Below are 20,790 nucleotides of genomic sequence, written 5' to 3' on the forward strand. Positions count from 1 at the left end.
TTAGGACAATGTCTGGCTTTGAGGCCACAGAGACTTTAGAAACAATCTCCTTGTTTCGGAAGCTCATCTATACTCGTGGACCTCTGTCATGAGGTTGCTCATGCCACGCTTGCTGGAGCCCTCTGCTCCAGCGCCCCAGCCTAGCATGCCCTCCACCTCTCAAGGGTCACAGACACTCAGCATAGAGAGCAATCAGCCCCTACCAATTTTAACCCTGCCTCCTGGGATGCCGTTAACAAAGAGAGCTCAGTCCCAGACAGGGGCCAGCTGCCTGAACAAGACAGACAGACGCTCCTGGTTGGCTACCTCCACCTGTCAACCTTGTCCTGTCTTAGAGGGGTTCACTACTACCTCCCAAGCCTTGCTAATTCCCTTATTCCAAATATCTTAGGTGGCAGTCATGTCTCAGCTGCTGATGGATGGACAGGGTCATCCCATGAGACTTAGCATGTAGGGAGGTGGTGGAAAGAGACAGCTCACTGTGAGCCATCAGAGCTGGGGGGGGGCGGAATTCAATAGGGGGCGGGAAAGAGAGGTGGGTAGTGCTGAGCCAGCTACTGCAGGCAGACTGGTGTGCAGAGGCTTCACTGAGCAGGTGATATGCAGCCTAGACATGAGGGGAGGGACCCCATCAGGCTGCCTGAAGGAGCATCTGTCCACTCAAGGGTGAAGCCATATAGAGAGCTCCTTGCCAAGGCCAGACAGGGTCGCTACCCCACCTCCCTGTACCACATCTGCTTCCTCAGAGGAGATTCCTATAAATGCTGCCCCAGACCCCAAGTTACTACCTCCCTTGTCCCTAGGGAGATGTAGCAGCCACCTTGATGGCAGCCCTACCTCCCTGGCAGGGATAAGGAAAGTATAAACTTTGTTTTTCTCTGTTGGCATGGACCTAGAAGCAGCCTTGGGGCTAGTGTGCGAGGCAGGGCGGCGCTGGCAGGCGAAGCTGGACAGATTCCCACATGGCAGTGGGTAGGAACATTTAGGGAGAGGCAGACTACCTGTGCCTAAGTGTTGGTTCTGCCCCTACAGCCTTGAGTGACTCCTTCCTCCAGTTGGGTCTTAGCCCCACCTCCGTGGCATCCGCCCACAGATTCTTCTATGTGGCTTCTCTCCCAAGACTGTCTTAGTGACTTCATGGCCTGAGAATGTCGAGGTCAAACCTTGTTGTAGCAAGCATATCAAAGCCACAGAGCCTGGCTATGGCTATTCAGATCCCTCCATGACTTCTACCTACCCTCTGGCTCCCCCTGTCCACTCTGGCGGGGCCAGTATGGATGATACATGAGTAATGGATAACCATGTGCCACCGGCTAAAGACAAAGCCACTTCCTAAGCCCAAGGTTCTTCCTCAGCCCGAAACAAGAACAGCATGGTCCTCCCACCTGCAAACCAGAGGACTAGCTCTGAGAGGATGGGAATAAATCGCCTAGCCACATGGGCAAGCCAGTAAGGAGAAAGGCTGGGATCCAGGAATGCTAAGATGTGTCCTTGAAGGATTTCTGCAAAGTCCTGGCAACAGGCCCAGCCTGCTCCTGGGAGCCGGCTCCATAGTGGCCCCTGTACCCAGAAGAACAGCAGGTGAGTTCTGCCCTCAGGACGGGGTGCTAGAAAGAAGAGGAAACGGCCAGAAAGAACTGTAGGAGACCCAAGGAGAGTGGAGGGCAAGGGAGGAAAAGCAATCTTGGGGGCTTCCTGGCAGAGGCGATATGGAACAGGGCCCTGAGGTCAGAGAGGTCTAGGCATGGTCACAAGAACGAAGAGTCTTAGGAAGCTGAGAGAGGGAATGCAAGAGGCCCAAAGAGCATGGAGCAAGGGAGGGTAGGGCTGCCCTCCCACTTAGCCCGTGTGAGCTCTGATGACCCAGATGAGGTTGATGTCAGAGTGCCCAGACCGCCTCCAGCTGAGGCCATTGGCCATCTGGGCTTGACAGGGAGAAACCTTGTCCCTTGGCATGGAGCTGGTCCTTAAAAGCTTTGGGACAAGGCTTCCTTCCTCTAGGTGTTTTTGTTCAAAGTTGATTAAACCTGAGGAATGTTTGTGTCCAGGAATAGAGGCCCACGTGCGTGCCTGCGGTTATCCAACTCTTCAAAGGGCAAAGTGCTAAGCTCAGAAGGAACCAACAGCAAGATGCCAGGAGTGAGGGCAGCACAGCCCCTCAGAAGGACCCCCCAAAACTCCAAGGCACTTCCTGAATCTCAGCAGTACCCCCACATGTCAGTAACTCCATGATAACCCCCAGAACACCAGTGCGTCCCCTGAGGCCCTCAGAACTCCATAAGCATACACACTCACCCCAAAACTCTAGGATTTCAGCCTGAGGGGAGGGAGAAAGAAGGCCCAAACTCCATGAGCAGCAATCAGGGCCCACAGACCCCCATCACTCTCCACCCTCCCAGAGCCTTGGACTCTAAACTCAGTGGCACATCCTAAGTCCCACAGCACCCAAAACTTAGCTACACCCCCAACCCCACAGAAAGATACAGGGACCATTGGGTGCTTCAGTCTGCTGCGGGGCTGGGTGGTGGCCCCCCAGAGATCACGCAGGTAAACAGAAAGGCTGAGTCAGTTCCAAGAAGGCAGAGTGTGTTGGGGCTCTGCCTACCTGTACATAACACACCACACACAAACATACATCATCATCATCATCATCATCACCATCATCATCATTATCATCAAACAACCCCAGCACACACAGGAGCCAAACTCTCTTGGCTCCACACAGTGGGCTGGGAAGCAGATCTGTCGGCTGCCAAGCTTGAGAGAAGTTAATGTGGGTGTTCTCTATCTCTTTCTTCCGCTGCCAAACAGGAGGGTCAGAGCATCATGGGATGCCTCCCCGGAATTCTATGCCTCCTCACCTACACCACCATGTGCTGAGTTGGGGTAAGGTGAAGCAGAACAGGGTAGCTGGCTGTTCTGGGGAGTGGCACAGTCTTCCTCTCCCAGGGGACTGAGTTGGAACAGACCAGGAGAGGAATGATGGGAAGCTCAACTTCTGCTCAGGGCGGAGGCGACTTTCTTACTCTCGTGGGGTAATGCGTCTCCCTTCTGGTGAGACAGCTGATGAGAGGCCGGTGGCTTCCAGATGCTACTCAAGCTTCCCGGCCTTCAGATTTGGAGGGATACAAATGCCACGAAGATTGCACAGCTCTAAGGTCTGGGAGTCTCCTTCCCCTTAGGGGTGGCACCACCATGGTACAGACTTAAGAAGCTGGCTCAAGCTTTGAGCTGACCACCGACTGCTGGCAGATCTCCTGCGGACCACAGGACAGGGGTTCCCACCCATCTCTTGTCTCAGAACTTGGGTCCTGATCTGACGTGACTTTGGCGACGTTCTCGTATTTTCTTTCCAGCTCCCACTCACTTCCCAGTCCCCTGCCATGTCCATAGTGGCAATCTGGTCCCTCAGAATGGCTCTACCTCTCTCTGCTCCTGGCCCTTCCGGCCTCCACAGCCTGGTTCCCAGTCGGAGTCCTACCCAGCTTTCCAGGTTGGCTCCAGCCCACTTCACCTTGAGCGCTCCCTTGGCTTCCCCGTCCAGGCTCCTTCCACTCCTTTGACTGATCTGGGGAACCGCAGAGTGCTCCTGATCACCTACAGCCCTCTTCTCTGAGGCTCAGCGCTGCCAGGGCTCGGGTCCTGGAGACAGGCTGGTTGTGAGGCCACCCTAGTTGTCCAGAGACCGGTCCCCACACCTGCTTTAAGTGGCACGGTTTGCTCTCCCGGAAGGCAGCCCCCTCCCAGCGCCAATCCTGCCCCTCCTCCTGCCCACCTCCTTCCTGCAGTGCTGGGATCAGAGGGGCCTACCTCCCCCCACCCCTGTCTAGCTCAGCTCTGTGCCCCTGAGCTGCTGGGGCCCCACGCAACACACAGGGCCTCGTGTCTCCTATAATGGAGTCTCTCCGCCCCTCAACCATTTGCCCGAAACTTGATCCCCTTGGCCCTCAGAATCACCCCCACTGGAGAAACCCAGGCTTTGATGGCTGAGTTTCCCCAGCTGTGGCCATGGGTAGCTCAGGGCCCCCCCCCCCTCCCAACTCTCATTTGTCATCATCCATCACTCCCAGGGGGCCATCGCCTGATGAATTGTACTGAGCCCAGCCACCAGCTCAGCTTTTAATAACTGATCAGCACCCTGCTGCTGCCCAGCTGGGCTGAGGGCCCTGACCATGGGGTAGGGAGGAGGGAGGCCACACTTTGATGAAGCTGGAATTTCTGGTATGAGCCATTCTAGGAGAAAGCCAAAGAGCCCCACTCAGAGACCCTCCTCTTCCACTCCTCACAAAGAGGTTGAGGGGCTCTTGGTACCATTCATCATCCTAGTACATTTCTGCACACTCCTGAGGCAATGGGGACAAAACCAGATCCCCAGTACCCCGACACTGCTCACCACACTCCTTCATCTTCCTTAAAGGGACGTCCTGCAGGGGGGCAGCTGCATGGGGAAGGAAAAGATGCTACAACCTTCGCTGTGACAGGCAGAGCAAGGAACGAGTGGGCTAGGACAAGAAAGGAGTCCGGCTTCTCAGGAGAAAAACCTCGAGAGGGGAGTCTCCTTTTGGAAAGAGAAAGTTGCTGCAGTCAGTCAGGGTGGGCAGCCTGGGGGCCATAAGCTCTCAGTGGCCAGGAGAAGAGAGGAGGACTGTGGACGATGCCCCGGTGGGAGATACTCAGCTGTCCAGCTGGGAGAGATGGAGAGGGACTGCCAACAGCCCAAGGCTGTTCCTGGGACGCTGTCAACCTGCTGATGGCCTCTTCTCCTGGGAGAACTGTTAGTAGGTAGACAAGATTAAACCATGTGCCAAAAGAGTAGCCCTTGCCTGCTCTACTTTAAGGCACTGTGAAGCCACTTTCATGGATAAGCAGAGAAACCCAAGGCTGTTTACAATAGGGAAAAAACGAACATCAATAAGCCCCGTGTGCATCAAAAAGCTTTGATAGTCTACAGTGATGAACTCTTTCACTGTGATAAACAAGGCACTTCCCAATATGGCAGATTCCAAGACATCTTGCCCAGGAGCAGTGACCATTCTGTCAGTGGTCGAGCGATACAGAAATCGCCATCCTGTTTTGTGCTTTGGCCAAGAAGATGCATGTGTGTTTTGGGTAAAGACATAATAGGTGAATCTGGCAGGCATACAGCAAACCATTCAGAGTGATCGCACTGTTGTCATGTGCCACAGGCATCCTTTTGCAGGTTCTTGGTCTCCTAGATAAAGGAATTTTTAAAAACAGATACAGAAGGAACCTCAAGGACTATTTATTTATTGGAGTCAAAGAGAAAGAGTCCCCCAACCAACAGGACTGAAAGCCCAATCTTAGCAGGTGTGTGTGTGGCAGGAGGAGGGCAGGCAGAGATGTTGGGCTTTCTGAATTTAGGGATCCAAAAGCCAGAAGGTTCAGCAGTGAGTCTATGAACTTCTGAATGGAGGGGTGGAGCTTTGAGGTACAGAAGGACAGGCCTCACTAAGGGGACAGTTACGCCTCCATTTCCTTCTCCTTTGCCTTTTGGCTTATGCGGGTCTCTTCTAGGTTGCATATAGGGTTTTTTCTCTTTAACCCAGGAGAGAGATAAGCAAAAATCATCCCCAGGCTAGTCCCGACAGGGGAGCCACTGGCTGTCTTCCACTGACCACCAAGCAAGCTATTTGCAAAGAGAGCCACCAGACATCAGATATGCCAGTTCAGGTGCCAGGGAATGTCCATGTATTATTGGTGTCGCGTGTCCTAAATGGTGCCTGGGAAGCAGATGGCTGCAGAGGGCCATTTCTTGTCTCCTTTTTTCCTGCCTCATTCATCCTCAACACGTGGAGGAGGGGCAAAAACCTGACAGAAGGGGTTTTACTTCAAACCTTTATCACATGTATAATCTTTTAATAAGTGAACGGAGACTAAGGATGTGCTGAAGCCTGATGTGAGTAAGAAGCTGGAAGGCAGTATGGAGCTGCACTGAGTGGACACCACTCTCGGCCAGTGTTGCTCATCCCCCAGGCTCTCTTGCAGCTAGATGCAAACTCTAAGCCTAAACGTTAGTCAGTGAAATGGAGAAAAGTATTGAGTATAACTCTTAGGACATGTTTTTAAAAGAAGGGCATTTTCTTTACATCTTCCTCCTTCCAGAAGGCTAGAATGCAGTCCAGAAGGCTAGATCTCAAGAAGTCTTTTGGGACTTAGAGGCAGAGGTCCTGAGTTAAGCAGAATAGAGCAGTAAGTTAGCTGCAAAGATGGAGCCTAAGCTGAGGTTAGACCATAAGGTGAATAGTCTATCACATGGTTCCATGGCTTGTTACAGCCAAAGGAGAGTTAACAACAGAGACCTTGCAAAGTGGCAGGGTCAGGAACTGAGGGGAAAGTTAGGTCAGAGACTCCTACCCAATCCTCCCCCCACCCCTGTTCCACTCACAGAACACTGCCCTATCCCCAGGAATCTCCCTTCCTATAGCATGGACTTGCTCTACTCTGGATAAGGGGAAGACCCCTTCAGCTCACTAATCCAAGTGGCGGGCCTGGGCCATAGTTCTCAACGCCTTGTCTGCCTACTGTCCGTGTGCAGCTGTCTGTCCATCTCCAGTAGTAAACTTGCTTTCCATCTCATTATCCCACCTGGCTGTCTGTCCCTGTCCGTCAGTCTCTCCATCCTGAACATTAGCACTGTGTCTCATCTTTCTGTCTCTCTCCCTCCTTTAATTCTTTCTTCCCTCTGTAAGAAGCACCAAATATGAGTCTTTTCTATCAAATACCGCAAAACTTGTACTTATGACAAATTATTCAAATCTTTTGATCTTCCCCACCTTATAAGACTCTTACGCAAATGTCTTAATTCCCCATACACGCTATCCAGTAAAACCCTTGTTTACACAAAGGCCTGCTGCTGTATTCCAGGAATTTGATGGCCTGGAGCAGTGACCGCTTTCCCCTCCCAGTGTGCCGACTCTTTTCAGACCAGCCAATTGAATTAAGACTGTGAGGTCAGACCCCAGCGGATGGGGAAAACACACAGTCATCACCCGATTAAAATAAAAACCAAATGCACTTCCGGTCTCGGTGAGTTTGCTCTTCTGAGCTCATCCTTGATTTAAAAAAAAAAAAAAAAAAAAAAAAAAAAAAGTTTGCTTTGTCCAGATGCTTCAGTGGAGTGGTGGTGGTCTCCTTCTTTGTCCAAACTTCTTTCTAAGCCTTCCCTTCCTTACTTTATTTATAATATCTGGTTGCTCAGGCTGGCCTTGAACTTGTAGCAATCCTCCTGACTCTGCCCCCTGAGTGCTAGGATTACAGTATGAGTCATTATGCCTGATTTAGAATATGTTCTTGTCTTTTCATTTTTTTTCTATTTTATATGCATGTGCATGTGTGCATCTTTGTGTGTGTATCTGTGTGTGCATGCATATGTGTGTGTACCTCTGTGTGTGTATGTGTGTGTGTGTATGCATCTCTGTCTCTGTCTCTCTCTGTCCCTGTCTCTCTCTCTCTCTCTGTTCATGTGTGTGTGTGTGTGTGTGTGTGTGTTCATGTGTGTAGTTCATGTATGTAACTTCAGGTATCATCCTCCTTTGTGCTGCCTACCTCCTTTGTCTATTATTGGCCTGAACCTCAACAGTTAACTAGGTTTGCAGGAATTCAAATGCATGCCACAATACCCAGGATTTTTATGTGGATTCTAAGGATCAAATTCCAGCCCTCCCACTTGCAAGGTAAGCACTTTCCCATGCTCCAGCCCGTCATGCCTCTCCTAACCGTTGCTATGCCTCATCCTGTTTCTAACTCTGTGACACACATGCACCCTGTCCTTCCTTCCCTCCCTGTGAAATTTGCTTCCTTCTCCCAAAGGTCTCAGATAGGAGCTCTTTTAGCCCCCATCCTCCCCCATCTGGCCCCTGACAGGCCAACCCCCCCTGCTACCCAACCCAGTTCCTGCTCAGTTCTGCAGCTTACCTGCTCTGCCTGTCAGGAGTTCCTGGAGGCCTAGAGTCTACAGTTATGAGCCAGCCAGCCACCACTGGGTCCTGGGAGCCCGCTGGGCCACCCAGCAGCCAGCAGTCAGACTCCCAAAGGCCAGTGCTGCTGACTCTGCCACCCCAGAAACTTTGGCCCTCACAGGCAAAGCTGATGAAAAGGCTTGCAGGGATGAGCCCCAGATTCTTCCCTGCAGCCTCCACATACTCCCCCAACTCCTACCCTACCAAAGCCAGGGCCAGGAGATTTCAGGAATGACTATGGCACCCCTGGATTGCTCAGTGTTGAGCTTGGGGCCTCAGAGGCCTGATGGGGTCTGAGGGGACAGGCTTACAAGTACCATACAGGAAACAGTTTCCAGGGAGCCTGGCCCTCCGTGAAGAAAAGGGACCATGCTTCTATAATGACTGTTTTTGTCGCCTATAAGCTGAGTGATTATAAGTTCCTGACCTGGCCCCTAGTCTCTCGGTCTGTGATGTGCGACAGACTGGTTACCATGCTTCTCTTTGTGATCCTGTCACCCTGTGAGCCTGGGATCCTCAGACCCGGAGGGAACAGGATGGATGGGCTTGAGAAAGAAGGGAGGCTTTGAAGGAGCTGGAAGGATGCAGGATACAGGCCTGCGGAGAGATGGGGTGATCTATGAATCCCACAGGCTGGGCCTTAGGATACCTGAGCCTACCCTCCCCACCCACCTGTTCTCTCTGGCCTCTTTCCTCTGATGGAAGGGAATGCGCGTCTCAGCCACAGGTTCCAGCCACTTCCAGGGGACTCTCAGATGTCCCTGCTCTTGGTGAGAACTCAGCTTTATGCAGAGGCCAAGAGTGGGTGGGTGGAGAGGGAGTGGGAGGTAGGTGCCTGGAGATGGGGGCCTAAGAGCCCTCAGGAGCCCCCCAGGATGCTGGCAGGCAGACTGAAAAGAGTCATTGTGGGAAACAGGAAGAGGCCCTCTGGGGTGGCTAATTACAGGCCCAGGCTTTTCCAGACCCCAGCAGCCTCTGAGTGGCTATTCTTCTGCAGAAGAAAGGGGAGTCCAGGGCCCCATTAAGGCTTTCATGCTGGGACTGCAGAAGGTGTCTTAGAAGTCAGCCTTTTGAGACCACTGGTTCCCTACGCCTTCCTCCACAATCAAGGGGGCACAGGCCCTGCCACCCAGCACAGCCTCACCTGAGGTTTGAGCTTTTTGAAAGCTCTTAAAGATGGGAGTCCAGACCTGTCTTTCTAGGCATAGTTGGACTCAGTTTCTCCAAGTGTAAAATGTGGATGTCGTCCAGTCCTGGCTGCTAAGATGCTACGACCATCTCTGCAGAATGGAGGCCAGAACTCTTCTGAGAACTCTAAGCATCAGGCGGTCTTGCCTCCTGTCCTGTCATGTAGTATGGAGTCCGTCACAGCTTCCCACTCACCAAGGCTTCTGGGCACACCAAGGCGCCTCAAGTAGAGTTCAAAAGCTCCTTTACCCCTCATAGATGGAATCCATCCTCAAATAGAAGCTGAGTTGTGTTTAATTTCTTCTTATTATAATAATGTGCATGGGTGTGTTACTTGCATGTATGTCTGTGCATCAAGTATATGCAGATCCCACAAAGGCCAGAAAAGGGTGTTGGATTTTCTGGGACTGGAGTTATAGAGGATTGTAAGCCACCATGTGGGTGCTGGAAATCAAAATCTGGGTCCTCTGGAAGTGCAGCCAATGCTCTTAACAGCTAAGCTATCTCTCCTGCTCTGGCTAAGTTATCTTTATCAGTTAATCGACTCTTTCATTCACTCCATGGTGTTTTAATCACCTCCTGGCTCCCTCTTACTGACCTGGGCACACAAACCATCATATGTTCCCTAAAGAAACGTCAATAGAGGGTGGGTAGGTCATCGTTTGAAACAGGACAGGAAAGGGTACAGGATAGCCAAGGAGAGTGTCCCTCCCTGGAGGGGCCGAAGGTAAAAGTTTTGTCGGGCTGCAAGAGCACCAGCAAAGGTGGTCAGTGGGAAGGTGCAGGATGGACCTGGCCTGGTGCAATCTGAGGGGTCCCCAGGATGCTATCCTGTGGGAAGGGAGCCAGTCTGAAAGGACAGCACTGTGAGGCTTCATTCATGGGAGCACCTGGAGTGGGCAGGTCCAACAGGCATCCAGACTCAGGAAGCAGAAGGTAAGGTCGCCAGGGAATGAGGGCTGGGGGAAGGGACCTGCTGTTTAGTGGGGGACAGTTTCTGTTTTATGAGATAAGGAGTTTGAGAGCTTGATAACACAGCAAAGAGAACAGGACACTCCTGAACTGGACTTTTGAAAGCCTTATCCGTCTGCGTCATTTTTAAAGCCATTGGTGCTTCTCTTCCTCCTGTAGCCCAGGCTGACCTCATCCTTGATATGCAGTCAAGGATGACCTTGAGCATCTGATCCTCCCGCCTCTACCTCCTAGGTTACGCTCATCTTCATGCAGTGCTGAAATCAAACCTAAGGTTTTGGTGTGTGCTAGGCAAGAATGCTAGCAGCTGAGCTACATCCCCAGATCCACAGTTTTTATTGTTGTTTTCCTTAAACGCTTTTATTACGTCTGTCTATCTGTCTGTTTACTGTGTATTTGAGTGAACATATGTTCTACAGGGCTCATGTGGAAGTCAGAGGACAATTTTGGGGGAGTTGGTTCTCCTCTACCACGCAAGCCTCAGGAATCAAACTCAGGTTCTCAGGTTTGGTAGCAGGTGCCTTTACCCACTGAGCCCTCCCATCAACTAAGTGTTTGTTTGTTTGTTTGTTTGTTTGTTTGTTTGTTTTTAAGTACATGTGAATACACACACACACACACACACACACACACACACACACACACACACACACACCCCAAAGTGAGCCTACCTTAGAGACAGAATGGGAAGGGGATATTTGAAAAGGAATGGGATGCCAGATATTAGAGGGTCCTAAAAGCACGCTGAAGCCAACGAGCCACCTCAGAGGCTTTGAGAAAAGAGAGAGGGCAGCAGGGAGTGTGGCAGTTCTGAAAGGACTGGACTGGAGAACCAGCTGGGAAGACTCAGTTCTGCATACAGGCCTTGCCTGCTGGAGCATGGTGGTAGGGTACAGAGTGCAGGGGTCACCAGGTCTTGGAGCAGGCAAGATGGCTTCTCATCTGTGACGTCTCTGGGAGTGGCTTCAGACATAGGAGAGAATAGAGCTGTTTGTACCAAGCCACTTTGTTTCAGGACAGGCCTGGCAGAGACAAACCCAGCTTCCAGTCCATGACTGGCCACATGTGGGTTTTCAGGAAGCCTCTGCCACCTACCATCTCCCCAAAACAGCCATTCTGCGGCCTTTTCCCTGTGTGGCTTACAGAGTTCCAAACCACTAGAGTTCCATGATGGCTTAGCTGTCCCACTGCCCATCACACAGAAGGGATCTACTGAGCGTCACCTACATGCTGGGGCACTAGAAGTCTTCCTTGGTGTCTCCTTGGGGACATGAAGAAACTGAATTTGACAGTTGTAAAGGAAACCTGCCACATATACTGGGGCCCTTAGCTGGACTTGCCAGTAGCCATCTTCAAAACAGTGTCTTTTCTTTCATGAAAATGTTTTCAGCCGGGCTGGAGAGATGGCTCAGAGGTTAAGAGCACCGACTGCTCTTCCAGAGGTCCTGAGTTCAATTCCCAGCACCCACATGGTGGCTCATAACCATCTGTAATAAGACCTGGCACCCTCTTCTGTATACATAATAAATACATCTTTAAAAAAAAAAAAGAAAGAAAATGTTTTCAGCCAACGTGGCTAACTGCAAGTGAACTGTTCTGAATGCAAGCTGTACTGTTCATAAGCATCCTCTACAGACTCAAAACTCTCCTTCTTCAGCTTCAGGCTACAGCATTTCCCCAGCAGAAGGTATCACATTTTTGGGTTGATCCCAGGACATGTTTTGTAAAGGAGTTTGTAGCTAGACTGCACTCCTTAGGTTCAGACCTCAATTCTCACTGGCCACTTGTCTTTCAACCTCACCTTCTCCATCTAGAAAACGGGAAATAGTTATGTCACCTTATAGATCCATAAGAATGTCTAGTGCCCAGAAACTGCTCAGTGGAAAGTATCACTAACGGTAGTGATATTGATAATATTGGATAATGATGAGTATAATGATGGTGGCAGTGATGGTGGTGGTGATGGTGGTGGTGATAACAGTTTTGTTGATGGTGATGGTCTATGATGGTGACAGGGATGGTGGTGGTGATGGTGGTGGTGATGGTAGTGGTGGTTTTGTTGATGGTGATGGTCTGTGATGGTGACAGGGATGGTGGTGGTGATGGTGGTAATTGTTGGGGTCTAGATGGTCTGAAGTTCCTCCCTCAAGCACAAACCCCGAACCAGATGTGGCCCCATGACTGTGGAAAACAGTGGGCAGGAGATAAAGCCTATGAGGAGTGTCCTCCAGGGAGAAATCAAGACCACATGTTCAGGGAACTGCAGAAGAACTCAGATTAGGAGGTCAAAGAGACTGTTCAAGTTCTACTTGCAATGCCATTTCTACTAGCCAGATAAACAATATAGAAAACAGCAGTGGGAAAAATTTGAAAAAGTTCTTGAAGTGAACACAGAGTCTTATATCTCTTTCTACCATTACCCCTCCTTTCCAGGTCCCTGTGATGCCCATAACTATGCTGGCCACAGTGGGTAATGGGTGGTGGTGGTGGTGGTGGTGGTGGTGGTGGTGGTGGTGGTGGTGGTGTTAATGATGATGGTGGTGATGATGGTGATGGTGGTGGTGGTGATGATGGTGATGATGGTGGTGGTGATGATGGTGATGGTGGTGATGGTGATGATGGCGGTGGCAGTGATGGTAATGGTAATGGTAATGGTGATAGTGGTAAGGTAGTTGTAGTGGCAGTAGACTTGATCTTTATTGAGGAGTGTCCAGGATCCTCTGATTGCCACTGAAACCCAGGACCAGGGAGCACAGAGTCCTGATTGACAACTTGGTGTGTAAGACCAAGTTCTCTGTAAAGTGAAGCTGTGTGTCTTGATTAAGGTAAGCCAGGGGCAGAAACACATACTGATTGGACACTCCCCTGCCCTGAGGCCTCTCCCACATCCACATTAAGGACTCTCAGGTAGAGACATGCTCCCCAGAAGTAGAGAGTTCTGAATACCACATACCCACATGCCCCTCACTTTTCTATAGAATGCATAGAATATATATCATCTCCTCATATACTAGAGAACTTGAGGTGGGGTGTGTGTGTGTGTGTGTGTGTGTGTGTGTGTGTGTGTGTGTGTGCATATACTGTGTGTATAGGTTTAAGAGTATACATATATGTTTATGAGTACACACATATGTACAGGTACACATGTAGAGGCCAGCCATCAGCTTTGGGCATTTATTCCTCAGGAACCTTTTACAGGAATTCTTTGAGACAAGAACTCACTGATTCTTCTAGACTGACAGTCCAGCTCCAGGGATCTACCTATCTAGACCTTCTCAGTGCTGAGATGATAAGTATGCACCACCATTCCCAGCTTACATAGGTTCTGGGAATCAAACTCGGGTTCTCGGGCACGAACAGCAAGTCACTCACTGACTGAGCTAGCTTCTCAGGCCTGGCCATTGTTTCCACGTTTCATGTTCGTCCTCTCAGCCTGCTGCCTTCACTAGAGGACGGGATTCGGTGGGGGTGGGGGGGCGGAGGACAGAAACGTGTGTTCGGTTCACTGCTATATTCAAAATGCCTAAGGCAGCGCCTCATATACAGTAGGTTTTCAATAAATATTTGCTGGAAGATCAAATGCTAAATGGAAAGAAATCATTGCTGCTTTTGTTCCCCAGTCCAGGCTGTTTCCTGGCTTGTTGCCTGGATCCTTCTCAAACAAACAGAGAAGGGTGAGGTGTGGCCCCCAATGCCCAATCTGTCTGCTTTCAGACTAGGATGGGACTGTGAGCCAGAGAGGACGGAGCTCTGCCTGGAGTTCTGACCCTGCGTGAAGCCATGGCCTTCAGAGGTCCTGATCTCCACCTCCCTGCATCCTTGCTGAGCCACAGGCTGAAGGCTGAAGAGATGACACTGGACCTGGAGTTTGAGGTCTTGAGTGTGGGATTTAATGAGGAGGGCAGATATGCCCTGAGGCTGTCAGCTGAGAATCCACTACAGGCAGGCTCTGGGGCTGGAGTGCAGTTGCGAGTCAATGATGGGGACCCCTTCCCAGCCTGCTCTGCTGTCACTGAGGTCATTGAGCAGCAGGATATTGACCAGAGCCTCACCTTCACCAGGAACAAATTTACCTTTACTTTGCCCAAAGGTACAAAGAGGAGTCAGGGGTTGGGGAGGAAGCAGGGTCCTTGGGACTTCTGCCCTAGACCTCGTCAGAACCCTGGGGAGCTCCAAGGGACCTGGAAGAGCCATGAGCAGAGTTCTGGATGAATTTCCAAGCTCTGCCTGTGTGACTGTGATACCTTGGGCGAATGCTGGCCCCATAAAAGCCCCTGCTTCCTTCAGTGTACCATGGGATGCTAACCCTGTTCTCACAGGGGGTAAGGGTGAAGAGGAACTAAAGGGGAGGCATGAATTTGAAAGAAGTAAGCCCAAAGCATGTTTAGTCTTTGCAGTGAACATGGAATAATGCTAGAAGTCCCCTAAGCACCTGCTGGTTATAGAAATGGAGAATGGACAGACACAGATGGATAGGAGACCCTGGTCTTGCCTTCTGGGAGCTTCTGGACTGGGTACAAAGAGGCAGAAATCCAAACTCAGAAATAGCTAAGTGATTTAGAAGATTCAGGCTTAGAATGAATGAGAAGTATCCAGGTAGGCTTCCTGGTGGAAGTCCAAGACTATGGCTGGCCAGAAATCAGGGACTGGCCAAACTCTTCCCTGGTCTACAGTGGTGTCAGGACCCAGAATGTTTCCCATAGGCTATATGCCTTTCCTTCCTCACTCTAGCGAGTTCACATGAAGCATAAGTAAAGGGAAGGAGCCTTGAGCGAGGGGTCACCCACAAGAGAAATCTTAGCCAAGCAGACTTGGGTTCAGCTCAAGATGCCCCAGGGCCCTGGATGTCCTTCTTACTCCCTGGAAGGAAGGGGGACCCCGGAGACCATATTCAAACCCATGTTCTCCACCCAGGGTTCTGCAAGAATGACGGGCAGAATGATGCACATCTGCGCATAGAGGCGCTGAGGCTGGATGGACCTTCAGGACAGGTGGCCCAGAGGGTGGGTGAGGCCATCTTTCCCATCTACCCACGACCAGATGAGCCCCGAATGAACCTCACAGCACGGGAGCATGAGGACCTGTATCGTTACTGCGGCAACCTGGCTCTTCTCCGAGCTAGTGAGGACCCCACGGCCCGTCACTGTGGGGGCCTGACCTACAGTGTGGCCTTCCATGTGCACCGAGCCCCTAGGTCCTCTGCCTCAAACTGCCTTGTGGAGCCCAGCCAGCCAGAACTGATGTCACTGCATTCAGGGCTACAGGTGGGTACTCCTGGGTCCCAGTTCAGGACACAGTCTCTGAATTAAACCGGCTGTCTGAAGCCCTAAGGTCCCCAACCTCAATCTCAGCAGAATCTGAGGGAGCTCCTGAGTTACAAGGCAGAAGTCTTTTCTGTGAGCCCATCTAGCATAAGGCTCAGGTGAGGGTGCTAGTCATTTTGTGGGAGGTCTCCCACTATGGCCATGTTCTGCATCCAGGCATCACGTCCAGTTGAGGATACACAGAGCAAGCAGTAGTTCATTTCACGGATGGAGAAAACACACCCAGGATTCTGGATTCCACTAAATCTCAACGTTTACTGGGAATCGTAGAACACAGTAGCTTGTGGAATCCAAGATCAGCCCCTAAGCATGGAGTGTCACTAGATACAAAACAGTTGGATACAATATGGGTATCACACATGGTCCTCAAGGCTGGCAGGAGTGTTCCGAAGAGGGAGTATAAGTCCAGGGAAGGCTGTCTCAGAAGATGTGTCATTTGAGAAGAGTATCCCGTCCCTTCTCCACTCATCTGCTTACTCCTCCATCATTTGAGAGGGGTCCCGTCCCTTCTCCACTCATCTATTTACCCCTCCATCATTTGAGAGGGGTCCCCGTCCCTTCTCCACTCATCTATTTACTCCTCCATCATTTGAGAGGGGTCCCGTCCCTTCTCCACTCACCTATCTGTTTACTCTTCCATTCCATATTTGGCTGTGTCAGATCCACACAAGGTGGGTGAGGTTTAGGGGTGACAATTTTAGGCTTAGGGGAGAAGGTTCCAGGAGTGAGGTCTAGTATAAGCTAGCAAAGAGCAGGGGATGATTCAGCTGGCAGCAGAGGGACGAGTTGAGGTGGCACTCCAAAGGCACAGCTATCCTGCCCCCCTGTGTGTGTGTGTGTGTGTGTCTGTCTGTCTGTCTCTGTCTCTCTCTCTGTCTCCCCCCGTCTGTGTGTGTGTGTCTGTCTCTCTCTCTCCCTCTGTGTGTGTGTATGTGTGTGTGTGTCTGTTTGTCTCTGTCTCTCTCTCTCCCTCTGTGTATGTGTGTCTGTCTGTCTGTCTCTGTCTCTCTCTCTGTCTCCCCCATCTCTGTGTGTGTCTGTCTGTCTCTGTCTCTCTCTCCCTCTGTGTGTGTGTGTGTGTGTATCTGTTTGTCTCTCTCTCTCTCTCCCTCTGTGTACATGTGTCTGTCTGTCTGTCTGTCTGTCTCTGTCTCTCTCTCTTGCACACAATCTAGGCTGGCACTGAGTAGCGCCCAGGAGGTAGACTGAGTTGGTTATGTAGAGATCTAATGGAGGAAGAATTGGGAGGAGCTAAGGCTGCCGCGGCCAAGAGCAGAGGGGGGTATTCAATTCTGAAGGCAAAAGGGGAGGCACGGGAGGGGGTCTGTAAGGAAGGGATTTTAGGTACAGTAAGCAGGCAGCATGTGACAGGGACCCAGGAACAGCTGCTCTTGCCCAGGCCTCCTGGCCTACTCCATGGCCCACTCTAATCTTGGTCCATTCACTTCTGGATCAGTTAACACACCTTTCTGACCCGCTCTGTGCTCAGCTCCACTCTGTTCTGTTGTGAAATGAGATGGGTAGCCTAGGTGAATCTGAAAGCTCCCTGTGTCCAGAGCCTGGGCCCCACCCACCCCGCAGTGTAACAGTACTATCTAGGGAGGAGGCTCAGAACCCAGGAACAAGCTGTCCCTGTTCTTTGGGTTCCAGCACGGCCTGGCCAGCCTGGGCCACATGGGCAGTGCATTCAGGCTACAGTGTAAAAATGGGGGTGAAAGTGGCTGGGACTGCTGGGGGAGGGGGCTGGCGAGATGGCTGCCTCGACCTCGGCAGCTCTAATTTCTGTTATTTCGAGTCATCATCTCTGCGCCACACTCCCTCTTAAAGTGTCAGATGTCTGCTTCTACCAAGACAAGAAAATAGCTTTCAAGGGAGAGGAAAATCGCTCTCCTTAGGTGGGGGCAGGGGGTCAGCAATCACAGCCCTGATGGCAGTGCGGGAGCCCACAGACAATGGAGGGCTCCTTGTGAACAGGGGACATGCTTGTAGTTAGACAGGCTCAGGCCAGCAGCTCAGGCTAAGGAAGGCAGGGCCCTCCTTTTGTTACCTGGAGGCCTAGGCAGGACACAAAAGGCTAGAGGGGCCCAGTGGTTCTTTGGGCCTGTGGCCTGGAACCATAGGGGTCCTCATAGCCACACTGTCTCTCTGCCTTGTGGATAGGGACAAGGATGTCCAGATAAGAGGGTGTCATAAGGAAGGGGGGCTCTATCCAGGAGAGGGGGCTTCCCTTGGTTCCCTAGTTGAGAACTGAAGAGGAGGAGAAGGAACTGGAGAGGGGTAGGCAGTGAATAGGAGAAGGGACAACAGAGAATTCCATTTTGGGGTCCCAGCACAACTGCAGCAAAATTCAATTCGAGTCTAGGAACAGATTTCTGGGCTCCACAGACAGAGGCTTCAGTTCAAAGCCGTTTCCTCCAGGAAGCCTTACCAGCATGGATTTCATTCCTTCCAGGCTGTTCTCAGCCCTGTTGGTACCAGGTGTCTCAACAATCGATTCAGTTTAGACCTTGAGTTTCATGAGTGTTTTTTGCTTTACATAGTGTGTGCCATTTTTTTCCCCAAGCCACAGCAGATGAAGGGCATTGGGGTGGGGGGAAATAGAACAATGGGGTGAAGGGCAGGCAGGCATCTAACTGGGTGGCAGGGACAGGGCTCAGTGAGTGACCAGGATCAGAGCTCAGTGTGAATGTCTGCTGACTGAGTCTGAATCCTTCTGCTTCCTGGCCATGGTGCACAGGTCACTTGGTTCTAACGGGTCACACCAAATGCAGTTGCTCTGAGCTAGTATTTCCCTGGAGGTGGGGGTGGTGAGCAGGAACTGTTGCCATGAATATTTCCAGAGGTTGAATGTGGAGGTCCCTCGGGGCGTTCTGACTCACAAAAGAGGATCCTGGAGAGCACACAGGCAGAAGCTACCTCAGGTTCTCTGCAGCTGCTGGCTGTCACCCTCCCGCAGGGCACAGGGGCTTCCTGAGATGTCTGCCCACACCTGGTTCTGGCAGCTTGGAGATCATATGACTAATCATGTGTCCCTGCCCAGAAGAAGGGGCAGTGATCGGAAAAGAGGTAGATGGTCTGTGCCGCGCTAGACAAAGGCCTCTGAGGGGAGGAGGGTAGAAAGTACAGGCAAGTCTGAGCTCTGACCAACTCCCCAAAATTCCACCCCTCGGTGGGGCGGGGGAGGGAAGGGACCTTGGGTCCTGAGCCATTGCTCCCTCAAAGGCCACTGCATCCCTGAAAGTTCAGGGACATTGTCCCACAGGCAGAGCTGTTGAAGAGGGAATCTTTGGGCTGGAAATTCCCAGGGATGGAGTTTCTGGAAACGTTGAGTTGAATTCCTCGCTAGCAGCTCTGGGGGCCGCCTTGGGGATTCCTGCCATTTCAAACCTCCATTTCCTCCTGCAGGACCCCGTGGTTCCCGAGGAAGAGGGGAGGAGGGTGTGGTGGTGGGAGCCCTCCCTGCAGTCTCCTCTCCCAAACAATCACAGTTTTGTTTCATGGAAATGATTCCGTTTCCCTGGAGCCCTTTAAAAGACGCTTTCATTTTTTTTTTTACTTCTTCCATTTAAAATACCTTTTTATTTTATTTATTTTACTATTATTATTATTATTGCCCCGGAGGAACAGGGAAAGGAAGAAAGAAAAAAAAAAAAGCTAGTAAAGCAATCACCAAGCGCGAAGCACCTGGCTCTAAGCCTGTGGATTCCGACCGTGGCTCTGGCGCTAACCAGCTGGGGGCTTTTCTTAAGGAGAAGTGGAGACGAACCGAGCCGCCGCGGAGCGAGCGAGCGGAGGGGCCTGCTACCTCCTCACCTCTCCCCTCCGTCCCTACACCTCGGCCGTGTCCTTTCCCTTTGTTCGCTCCCTCTCCCCACCCCCATTCAGCCTGTTTGTTCCAAGTCCCGATTCTGGCTAGAGCGGCCGGCCAGCACTTTCGCTACCCCAGGAACCCTCCAGCTTCAGGCCAGAGCCCTGCGGGTCCTCACTCTCCCTCTCCTAGCCGCTTTTAAATTCATTATGCCTTTTATTGCTTGCTATTGCATGTGCTATTCCCATTGCCCTGGAGACTGGAGTGGTTCAAGCCGGAGAGGCCCACGATGCGGATTTCATTAACTCCCCTCTTTACTGCCCATTCACTCTCAGGGGACTGGCCTGGAGGGTGGGGAAGGAAACCTGGGCACCTCTTTGTTCATGCCCCCGTCCCTCCGTGCCCGGCCGCTTCCCTGGTCTTTCAAAGTTTCCACCTGCCCCAGTCCTGGTAGAGAGGAATGCTGTGGCCCATTTCACAGGTTGGGAGATGGGGTTGAGAAAATAATTCTGGGAGTACAAAAAAAAAGGAAGCGTTGGGAGGTGCCGCGGGGGAGAGCAGGCTAGAACTGGACTGCCAGCCCCTTGCCCTGGCTGGTGTGACTGACCCCCCTACCCCACCCCACCCCCCATCTGCCCTGTCCTGGGATCCCAAAGCCCGTCCCTTCTCGGCCGCTTTTGCCTCCATCAAATCTGCGGACCGCAGCAAGGCAGCTAGCTCTTCCTTGCAAATGAGGCAGTTTTATGGGCTTTAGAAAAACACTCCAATTGTTCCCTCAATTACCCTGGAGCAGATTGAATATATTAATCTCTCTCTTAACTCGAGTTAGAGACTCAGCTGCCACCCCTCCCCCCAGCCACCAGCGCCCTTCTGCAGGCACGTGCCAGGGATTGACTCCCCGCCCCCACCGTCCTGGGCCTGGAGCCCCAAGCAGGTCAGTTTGGGCCCTGGCAAATGCGCTCTCTCTCTCTCTCTCTCTCTCTCTCTCTCTCTCTCTCTCTCTCTCTCTCTCTCTCTCTCTCTCTCTCTCTCTCTCTCTCTCCCTCTCTCTCTCTCCCTCCCTCCCTCCCCCCCTCTCTCTCTACACACACACACACACACACACAGCCCTGTTTTACATTCTCTATCAATTTTCATTGATTTTTTTTCCTCCTCCTCTGCCATTATTTGAAAGAGCTTTTTTCTTAAGTAAACGTGATCATGGGACTTCCACCCTCCCGCCCCTCTCACCACATAGGGACTGGGCGGGGTCTGAGGGGCTCCCCTCTAGCTCCAGTGACAAGTGCCTCCAGCTTAAACACACTCTGCCCCAGGCAGCTGAGCCCTGCTAAAAGCTACCTGAGGTTTCCCTTTGTAGCTCGATTTTCTTTTATTTCTGAGGAACAAAGGCGCTGTCGAGGCGTTCTCAGAGTGCTGTCACCACACAGGGAGGGGACAGCCTGTCTCTGAGGCAGTGAGTCCGCTGCTGGCAGAGCAGTGGAGTAGCCAGTTCTGGCCCTGGGGAGGATGGGGCAGAGAG

General features: G+C 51.7%; 1 protein-coding gene across 3 annotated transcripts in view; it reads right to left on the reverse strand.

Moving 5' to 3' along the window:
• Stra6 (signaling receptor and transporter of retinol STRA6) overlaps positions 1-20,790 on the reverse strand; it is a 117,622-nt gene that overhangs the window by 20,632 nt on the left and 76,200 nt on the right. The window contains exon 1 of one of the 3 annotated variants that reach the window (XM_037207474.1): positions 8,652-8,726. The exons of 1 other annotated variant lie outside the window; for it this stretch is intronic. The gene's annotated coding sequence lies outside the window, so the exon portion shown is untranslated. Of the gene's footprint in view, positions 1-3,514; positions 3,706-8,651; positions 8,727-20,790 lie in introns of those variants that run through there. One more of the 3 variants, XM_037207470.1, reaches the window with a different exon arrangement.

The sequence above is a fragment of the Peromyscus leucopus genome, chromosome 7, assembly GCF_004664715.2.
Source record: "Peromyscus leucopus breed LL Stock chromosome 7, UCI_PerLeu_2.1, whole genome shotgun sequence".
NCBI lineage: Eukaryota > Metazoa > Chordata > Mammalia > Rodentia > Cricetidae > Peromyscus > Peromyscus leucopus.